The sequence below is a fragment of the Cupressus sempervirens genome, chromosome 10 (genome assembly GCF_028749045.1).
Source record: "Cupressus sempervirens isolate cs-2001-9-10 chromosome 10, ASM2874904v1, whole genome shotgun sequence".
NCBI lineage: Eukaryota > Viridiplantae > Streptophyta > Pinopsida > Cupressales > Cupressaceae > Cupressus > Cupressus sempervirens.
The window spans coordinates 143192743-143203336 of NC_143127.1; positions in this window are offsets into that span (position 1 = coordinate 143192743).

Consider the following 10594-nt stretch of genomic DNA (forward strand, 5'->3'; position numbering starts at 1 on the left):
AAATGATTGAGCAGAAGAGTTAAAAAGAATTGAATTGTTATTGATAAATATTTAGATTATTATTTTTCATAATAACTAAAATTTTTGTTCTTTGAGAAGAGTATATCATGTTACAGTGACCATGATCATGGTAAATCTAATGTTGGGAAGACAAATTTGTCAATTGTTTGCATTATTCTTTAAAGGGTACTAGCTCAATGGAAGAGCAACTACTTTATAAGTAGGAAGATGGTGGTTCAATTCCATCGTGCCCTAATATGACTAAATTAATGATTAAATAAACTACCAAATATATTACCAAATATACTACAAAATGTACTACCAAATAAACTACCATAAATACTACCCAAAAAACTACCAAATATACTACCAAATCAACTGCCAAATATAATACCAAATATACTACCATATATACTACCAAATAAACTACCAAATATACTACCATATATACTACCCAAAAAACTACCAAATCAACTACCAAATATACTTACCAAAAAAATATCAAATATATAACCAAATAAGCTATCAAACAAACTACCAAAATAATCAAATAAACTACCATATAAACTACCAAGTAACAACAATAAATGACTAAATCAATGACTTAATCAATGATTAAAATAGTTTAGTCATAAATTTGGTTGAGAGATAAATGTCTGGCAATAAACTACCATTGGTCACATGATCAAAATTAGTCACATACCTACAATTTTTAGTAGTTTATTTAGTAATATATTATTATTTTTGTACTAGTGACTAAAATGTGCTACAACATAAGATTAAAGAAATCTAACATGCTAATAGTAAAGCATTAGATAATCCAATAAGTCAACCACGTCATCTATCATATGCTAAACATCATACAAATAGGAAATCTAACATGCTAAATGTATAAGCAATAGATATGCTAACGAAGCAACTCACATCATCTAATCATATGCTAAACATCATAATATAGGAATGCATCAAATAAACTAGCATCATATAAACATAATATCCAAGCATTCTAATGAAAGCATAAATCACAAGAAAGCATACTCCAAAACCTGAAGTAACAAGTGATAACATCTAGCAATGGTTTCACTAGGACAAAAGACCATCTCTATACAATAGTCCCCAATAGTGGTGAAGGTAGCTACACCTCCCAACCACATGGAACCCATAGGTCCACACCCATCATGCTGATGGAGGTAATGGTCTAACCACAAACATGCAAGAAGCACAACATCCATGGATAACACTCATGCCAGATAATATGATGACTGAAACCAAGAACATAGATAATGCATAAACTATAGGTCCTGATCATACACTCAATGGGCTACTAAGTAGGGACTCACATCATGTAGATTCACTTGGCATCGACAAGCCTAAGCTCAGATGGTGCATTTAAACTCCTCAATAGAGGATCTCGCACATAAATTTTATTATCTTAAGTTTTATTACCAATCACACATTTTCTGTTGTTATCACTTGATTAGAACTTCTTTGCGCCAACCCTCAGGAAATAGATACTGGGTTGTAGAGATAGAAGCCTCCTCCATATGCTACCCTACCTTACCCATGCACATCCTATGACAAGTGCCCATGGGCATGCATAATCCCAACCGAACCCCAATGATCATCACTTTCAAAAGTCCCACAGAAGATCAAGCCTCACAAGTAACCTAACAAATGTACATGCACATACTCGTGTGTGGCACACCACCATCATGAAGATCATAAAACAAGGACTAGAAGAGAACAAAAAAAATATATCACTCAAATAAAAAAAAATTTAGGAGGATAGATTCTACATGAATACCAAGAAACAATAAAATCATACATCATGAAATCACTCAACCAACCTCAATTTGGGAGTATGGATTCTAAACATATCCCAATGATACAATAGGACCAAAAATTATGAACTCACTCAACCAACATCAATCTAGGAGTATGGATTCTACATGAGTCCAAGTGTCCATGAAATAAGAATAAAAGTCCAAAAGAAACCATAACAACAGATATAAAATTATTCAACCAAACACAAAGTCAAGAGTACAAATGTGCATGCATCCTAATGAAAAATAAAAGCAAAATAATGGTGTGACAAACATCATATGGATAATCCAAGTCCATGATCAACATTATGCCAAGAAAACCCAAGAAAATTGGGTGGCATGCAAACCAAGGTAAAAACTCCAAAAAATTGGAAACTTCAAAATTAAAACCCATTTGGCTTTTGGGTTCAAAAAACCCCAAAATCAAAAAATAATTGAGTTCAGACATTGTATGCAAAAATGACTACAATAATGGTGCAAAACCCCAAACCCTCATCGTGAAAAATAGGGAAATGCTCATACTTGACCAACCAGGCAGAACCATCAAACATAAATGAAGGGGAATAGTAGTTCTCAATCTCCTAACAAATGGTTACCAAAAATAGAAGCTAAAATATAGTAGAAACAATAAAATGGGAGAGCCCTACCTTATAGACAAAAGAGAAAAATAGGAATTTGAATCATAAAATAAAAATCTCGTAGAAGTAGCTAAAAATTGTGACAATCCAAGGTCTCCCCAAGCTAGATCCAACGAGACCAACCTCGCAATGATCCCACACCCATATCTCTTGCAATGAACAAAACAGTAAATCCTCATGAAGACGATTTTGGATTTTACTCTCAAACTTTCTAATTCAAAAGTAAGAAGTGAGGATTTAAATTCCTTTTTGGATATTTATTCATTTTTTGATTGAATAATCGATTAGGGAAAACAACTAGCCAACCTAGTTAAAGCTTAAATTGACCCAAACAAAAATAGGCTATTCCTAGAAATAGGAATTTGTCTATGGAAAAGTTGCTAGAAATTAAAATAAATCAATTAAAAAGCCTGAAACCCAAAACACATAATTTTCCTTAACAACTTTCACGACAATGTGAAACTCTAAATGCACAGACATGCTCATTAGTCTAATCACATAATGCAAATGAATTTAGATTTAATGATCACCAAAAGGTTTAGTTAAAAAATTACAATAAGGATATGTTGACCATATAGGGATGACATTGGTAAAATATGAATAGCTAGATCACTAACTCCATGTGCCACTACCAAGGATATAAATCCTACACACTAAACAACATGATCAAGTACAATTGCATATAATAACATAGTCAAAGCAATAAATTTATTAAATCACCTAATTTAATCATTTATTTAATTATACTAAAATAATCCATTTACATGACTCATGTTCACATAAAGCATAACAATGCAAGAATGAATTAAATAACCATAGCATTAAATCCATCACATAACATAATCAGAGATATGTCCAAATACCGAATAACCAAATATCATCATAAAACACACTATCATCTCAAAATGGCATTATCATGAAATATGATCAATTGAATGGCATAGTAGTCTAACATATATGATACTAAAATCAAAGTAAAACATCTAACCCTCAAGTCATCTCAAATGTAAAACATAAAATGAGTAACAATTATCTCTTGGATCAAAATATAACCAAGTAAATATCCACAACACAAAACCAAGGAATCCAACATGGGTAATCCATTTCTAATTATTTAAGCATTAAATAAAGGTAGTTTACACAACACTAAACTTAAAAAACATAAGTAAACATAGTCATAGACATGACTAACCATTACTACAGAACCTATTCCAAAGTAGCAAGATAATAGTACATAGTGCAATCTCTACACACATCTTAGGGTAATCACGGAATAACATCATGACACCACATCAATCCTAGTATCCACTAGCACAAACGTTAGTGAACCAAAAATTACATCATAATCTCATAAATTAGTCAAAGTGTAAACAAAACAACTAATATAAAACATAAATCCAATCACCTCAATGGTGTAGACCACTCATGGTCACAATCATGATCCCTTCTCAAGGAGAGATCAACAAGGTTGCATCCATCAAGATGACTTATAGAAGTCAAATAGGAGAGGCACTACATCATCCCCCCTAAAGACTAGGCTTACTCCTAGAAGCTTGCAATCCAAGAATAGAAACCAAATACACCATGAACAAAATCAAAACCTAGCAATAAGGATGACTCAACAAACTCACCACAAGTCGAACCCAAATCACTCCAACATACAAAAACCATCATGTCAACCCCCAAATAGGTCAATCACAAGAGAATAGGTGTCATACAGACACAAGGTCCTCCATCTACAAACCTCCTATGTGCTAGGAAAGCCCATCTAGCCAGAAAGTCAACAATACAAGGTAAAGAAAAAGTTATTCTACCTTGACAATGGGTGTCCAACTACAACATGTACCTACCACGTGACTACAAAACTAGGTCAAAACACTACACACTTCTAACAAGAGTTGGAATCATAGGGAATAGCAATCCCAAAATTCCCAAGAATACTATCATGTCGCACATGAGCATCCTTGAATCCACATAAACTCACCTTAGAACATAGATGATAACAATTTACAAACAAAATTACACACTCCAAATGGCTACTCACCACTACTAACCACCAAGTCTAGGAGCACAACACCTCTCCAAAGTAAAAAAGCTCAAGTACCACTAGGAACTAGGGTTACACAACCCAGCTAGACAAGATATCACCTTTCCACAAGGTTACAAGGAAATTCAATACTAGAGAAAATCATGTAAAAATTCATACCAACTCACAAGATGGTAACATGTGTCCAATGATACCATGTCCCTCTAGCAAAATGCTAGGAATACTACACCCAACCTTCTGCTAAACTCAATCTCCAACCTCAAATCAACTATAACCAAGAAACTAGACTGAGATAATTCTCTTGAAGATACAAGGTTAGGGAGAAAGAAACGATAGAGTAATTGGATTGAGAGGGAGTCTCTCTCTCAACCTCTACACTACACCATCCCAAGACACGTTAAGGAACTCACAATCCCACCAACCATCAACATACTCATCTAAAAACACTAACTAAGCTAGCAGCATAACCATGCTAGCCTACTGATTTAAGAGTGAAAAGAATGTGAAGATGTGCCAAAGCCAACATCAAAAATGAGAATCAAAAGTCACCCAAAGAACTAAGTCACTCCCAAATGACCAAGCAACATCAACCTCAAGTAAGGTACACTTACATGATACAATTCACCACACAAGGGTGGTTCCATGTTATAGGAAACACACAACCTCAAGCACAAATCCCAACAAGTAGCTAGTAGATTATGAATGCTAGATAACTCCTCCATTAAGAATAACATGAAGAGTTAAACTTCTCTAATGGACATAAATGTGGTATATCATGATTGAATTGGCCTCCACTCGATAAAGGGTACTTAAAACATTGATTTGCAACTCCATAAGTGCAAAGAAGATGCTTGTTGTTCCCTAGGAAAATTTTTGCATTAGCATAGTCTCGCACAAATTTTATCACCAAGCCAAGAGAAAAAGTGCAATGAACCAGGTGAGAAAGTGCATGATCACCATTTTCTCACATGAAATTTCAAATCAGCATAAAAATTACCTTCACTCCAGAGGCCATAACTTTCATGTTTGAACTCAGATTGACTCTATTTGAAAAGTGTTGGAAAGATATCAACAAGGATACAAGATGATGGATCTTAGATAGTACTAAAAACTAAGAATTTAAAACACAACTCAAGAGAAAACAACATAGGAAAAACATCAGTCTCAATTACCGAGACAAGTGACGAATGAAACATCCAAAACCGTTTAAGAGCAATACATGCCCAAAATGACATAAGACATGGAATGAAATGTAACTCACACATTGAAACCATCATTACTTATCTTTCATAATTTTATTAGTTAAAACCTAATGCAAGTGCTAATGCACAATGAAATTGAAAGGTCTTCAAAGCAAGGGTTCAAGAGTCACTTACCATAAAACAAATACATATCTTTGCAATTTTCTTTCCAGAATAACATTATGTTTAATAACCATTTAAACCATTCAATTACTTCAACAACTTTAAATCTATCAAAGACACACTAGCATGTTCTCCATGATATTATCCCTTATACATACTACCAGAGATTTGAGAGTAACATGGTAGAGTCACAACACATAACTAGGTAGAAGTTAAAAAACATTTGGAATAGTCATCATGAACCAGAACAAAAAGACCAAATGGGGAATTGTCAATTCCAACAGTAAATATCAAAAAGTACACATTTCAACAATAAGTCAAATGTGACAACTATCACAAAGAGAGTGATAGATAAAATTTGATGACCGTTCCAAGAAGGAAAATATTTAAAATCAATGCTAGCTCAAAAACATGAGGAAAATACCTCTAGCCAAATAAAATAAGCCATCAATCAAATCACATTACATGTGATGACTGAGGATAGTCAAATAAGAGGGATAAACCATCATACAATGCTAAGGAATATATCACCCTAGTAATGTTAGAGAACACACACGCAATCAAGCAATATACCATTAGTAGCCTTATGCATATGTAGACAACAATAATTTCCTTAATTATTTTTCCATGCAATGCAATATTTAAATATTCATCAATTTAATGCAAATTTCCATAAGCTTAAGAAGCAATCAGATTGGGGACTTAAGTCATTAACCCAAGGATATAATGTAAAATGTACTTCTTTGCAATGATTCTTAATAAAAATTCATTTCTCAATGAAAAGAACCATTTCATTAGTATAATGTCATAGCATAGAATAAAAAATAAGATCCATTTATTTACTTACAACTAGGAGAAAATAGGGAAACAATACACGTAACTCCATAAGAAGAAACAAAAGAGGGACTCAAAGCCAACACATGGACACCAATTAGTGGTTCTATTCAAAATGGTCACACGCACACAACCAACCAACCTAGGCACATTAATTCTATCTACAAATGCAACATCAACCATATGGACAACATATACGCAGAGATCCCAATGTTTAAACATGGCCTCTAATACTAGATATAATTCCCCACCTAGAGATCCTTGGAACAAGGATTCAATTCAAGACAAGATAAAAAAAAAATTGCAAGTATGAATGCACATGTCAACATCATACAAGGATCACAAAGATCACAACGAAAGACTTAACTACCATCCTAGCAACCAAAAAATCTCTGAATGCCACTACCTAAATTGACACACTCACAACAAGAAACATAAATCCAAAATGTCAACAATACTAAAAATCTATGATCTGTCAAGACATAGAAAATTAAGTAAATCCAACAGAGATAATAGGGGAAGATGTATTTAAGGAATTTTATCATTTCTTTAGGACTGGTTCTATGTCATTAAAGACTAATCAAACTTATATTACTCTCATGCCTAATGATTTGTACACTAGGATTTACAAGTTTTATAACTTTAATCCAAATACAAATTTAATCCCCTATCCAGGCAATAGCTACGTAGTATGTTTTTTAAACCATTGAAATTACAAGAAAATTTATGCTTTATACACAATTAATCAACTATGTGTTTAATAACAATAAAAAATTAAATAATTGAGAGAATAAGAAAGAGAATAAAGAGACACAAACAATTTGATATGGAGTTTGTCTGGGTAGGACTACGTCTCAGGTCCACTTCTCAATTGGGGAACCGCTCTATTAATTCTGCCAAGGAAAACACTTTGTTACAGAATCCAAGCTTTGAGCCTTCACAGTCTCTTTCTTCTTTTACAATTTTTGGTGTAGAATAACACCTTATAAAATCTCTCCCAATAATTCAATAAGTCCCTCCCATTAATCTCTCATAACATTTTTTTTTTTTCCAAGGAATAATTTCCCACAAGAAGTTTTTCTTCCAAGTCTAATTGTTTTCCAAAGACAATAACACCCCCTTTTATATAAAATGTTTTCTTTATTTGATCTAAAACCAAATAACAATTTTTCCCATTTCACCATAACCTTTATTTTTAATAAATCTAGTGGCTAAACATTGTTTAAAAGTAACATATTGCTAGCTAATTTCAAAATTAGAAAATGGTGTGTTGGCGGGGAGTGAATTTAGGATTTGGGTGGTTGGGGTTCAAACCTACCCACTACTATTTTTAATGTCATTGTCATGTGATTTTTAGGAAGCAACTAAAATATTGCCAAAATATAATCCCAAGGATCTCACATGGCTAAGGAGATTAATAGTCCATTGATATGGAGGAAAACTTGGAAGGTAAAGATTATAGGTTCAAATCCCCAAACAAAATTTTTAATAGACACACCGATTTGTATTGCCACATGGAATTATTTTATTTGCACACATCTTGACATGTGTTAGTTAACTATTAATCCAAAATGCTGACATAATCAAAATTATCTTTTGTCTCGCAAACTTCAAGTTGTCATAACTTTTGCGTTCGAGCTCCATTTTCAATGAAACAAACGCCGTCGAAAAGCTCTTGACAAGACCTTTAATTTGAAACCCATTTTTGAGTACTTTAAAGATGATGAAATTTCACCTCTTTTTTCTAAGTCAACCTCTAGTTTTCCAGATTGACACAAACTTTGACCAAGCATAACTTTTCACCATGACCTCCTTTTGATGAGATTCAAAATGCATTAGGATCATATCAAGAAGCTCTAGTCACTAATGTTGATTCCATAAGATTCTAAGATGGTGAAAATTTTAGGCCTTGTATATCCACTTGGATCACCTAAAAAGGGAGACTCAACTTGCATGAATAACTTCAGGTCGATAAGTCATTGTAAAACTATCTACAAGATCATATTTAAAGTAATGGAAAATAGAATGAAACCAATCCTAGATAAATTTGTCTCAAAAAATAAAAAAGGTTTTATGGAAGGGAAAAATATTATAGATGTAGTCATAACTACACATGAATCGATTCACTCAATCGACGCTAAAAAAAAATATTCTATGGCCCTAAAGATAGATATATCTAAAATGTGCAATATGGTTTGGATCTTTCTGGATCAAGTTCTCGCTAAATTTGGATTCAAAGGTATGTTTCATAAAATGATAATGGGTTGTGTCACAATTACTAAGTAAATATTTTTAATCAATAGGGCTTCTTTAGAATTCATCTCTACTAGTACTTGTTAGAGTTGATGAAAGCCAACTCCGAAGATGCCCAAGATCACTTGCATGCAAGAACTTGTCAAAGAGAAGCCAAGAAGAGGAAGAGCATGGAGCAAGGAAAAAACCCTAAACAAACATGAGAGACAATATGTGCAAACACAAGAAGAAAATGTATTTACAATGAGAAGTGATAATGTGATATGATGAAAATACAATGAGGGAGAGGTCACTTATAAAGACCTCAAGGAAGCTTGTAGAACAAGCTAGAAGGGAACAAACTCCCGTGTTGTCAACAACTAACCACAACATGCATTAAATACTAAGAATTAAATAAATGCATTAACCTAAGTAAGCTTAATTAAATAGAATAAATAATTATTAATTAATTATTTACTCTAACACCCCCCCTTAAGTGCAACTTAGGGAAATGCCTTAAGCTCACTAAACTAAGATGGAATGCATGAATGGGTCCCGACAACGAGGCCATTTTAGGTACTCAAGTACAATGCAAGAAAATGCAACCTCTGTAAATGGGGAAAGAGAGAAAACCACGTGAGAAAAACCCTCCCCCAAAAAGAGGTAACCTAGTGAAGAACTGACGAAGCCTCCAACTAGGAAATTGTCCCCTAAAACAAGAACAAGAACTGATCATGAAAGAGCATCACTAAAGCATGAAGAAGCTACAAATCTGCCAAACTGTTGATCTGAAGAACCTCCATGGAAGAAGAAGGCATGAACCGAGCATGTCTATATGGTAGATGATCCATCTCACCGAAATGCATAGGTAGCTAGCCACTGCAATCGCCTTGTACATAGGATCAACCACTGAATACATAACTCACACTATCGAACCATCAAACCATGGATGCATTGGAACAATAGCATAACCCCCCCTTAATGCAGATGGGGTGTGATGAAAGGCAACTGTGAAGGTGGGCCAAAATCTCCTGCAGACGAACCAAGAATGACGAGAGAGGGAAAGAGGTACAAACACATGTTAAGACACAGTCAAACTGACTCTACATGGGGCTAATGTCATGGAAGGGACACTCACTTGACAAAGGTAGAATGCCTAAAATAGCAAACAACAATCCCCCCCATGGTGCTTTATAAAAATTAGTGCATGTACAACTAACTCAAAACAACGTTCATGACCCTTGGAATGCAAAAGTGGCACTTTATCTCAGTGCGATACAAAAAAGTGCTTCAAAATGATAGCTACAATGATCAAAATTGAAAACAAGCTACAACAAAAGAAAGTACAGCCAAAAATAAAGAGAAACCATGCCAGGAAAATGATCCTTGGGCCTCAAACACTCAAAATATCCACCATATAGCAAAAATGAAAAAAATATGATAGAAAGAGTAGAGGCCAAAAAATTAGAAAAAAGACTACATTTTTAAAAAGGTGACAGAACCAGCTTTCCAAAAATATAAAGTTTTCAAAAAACGGGCATGGGATGCAATAGATATGCTTGCTAGAGTAAAAAAAAGAACTTTGGACTTTGACTGAAAAACTAGATAATAAAAATGCATCAAAATCTAAAAATACCTACACCAATGTCTCCGTCT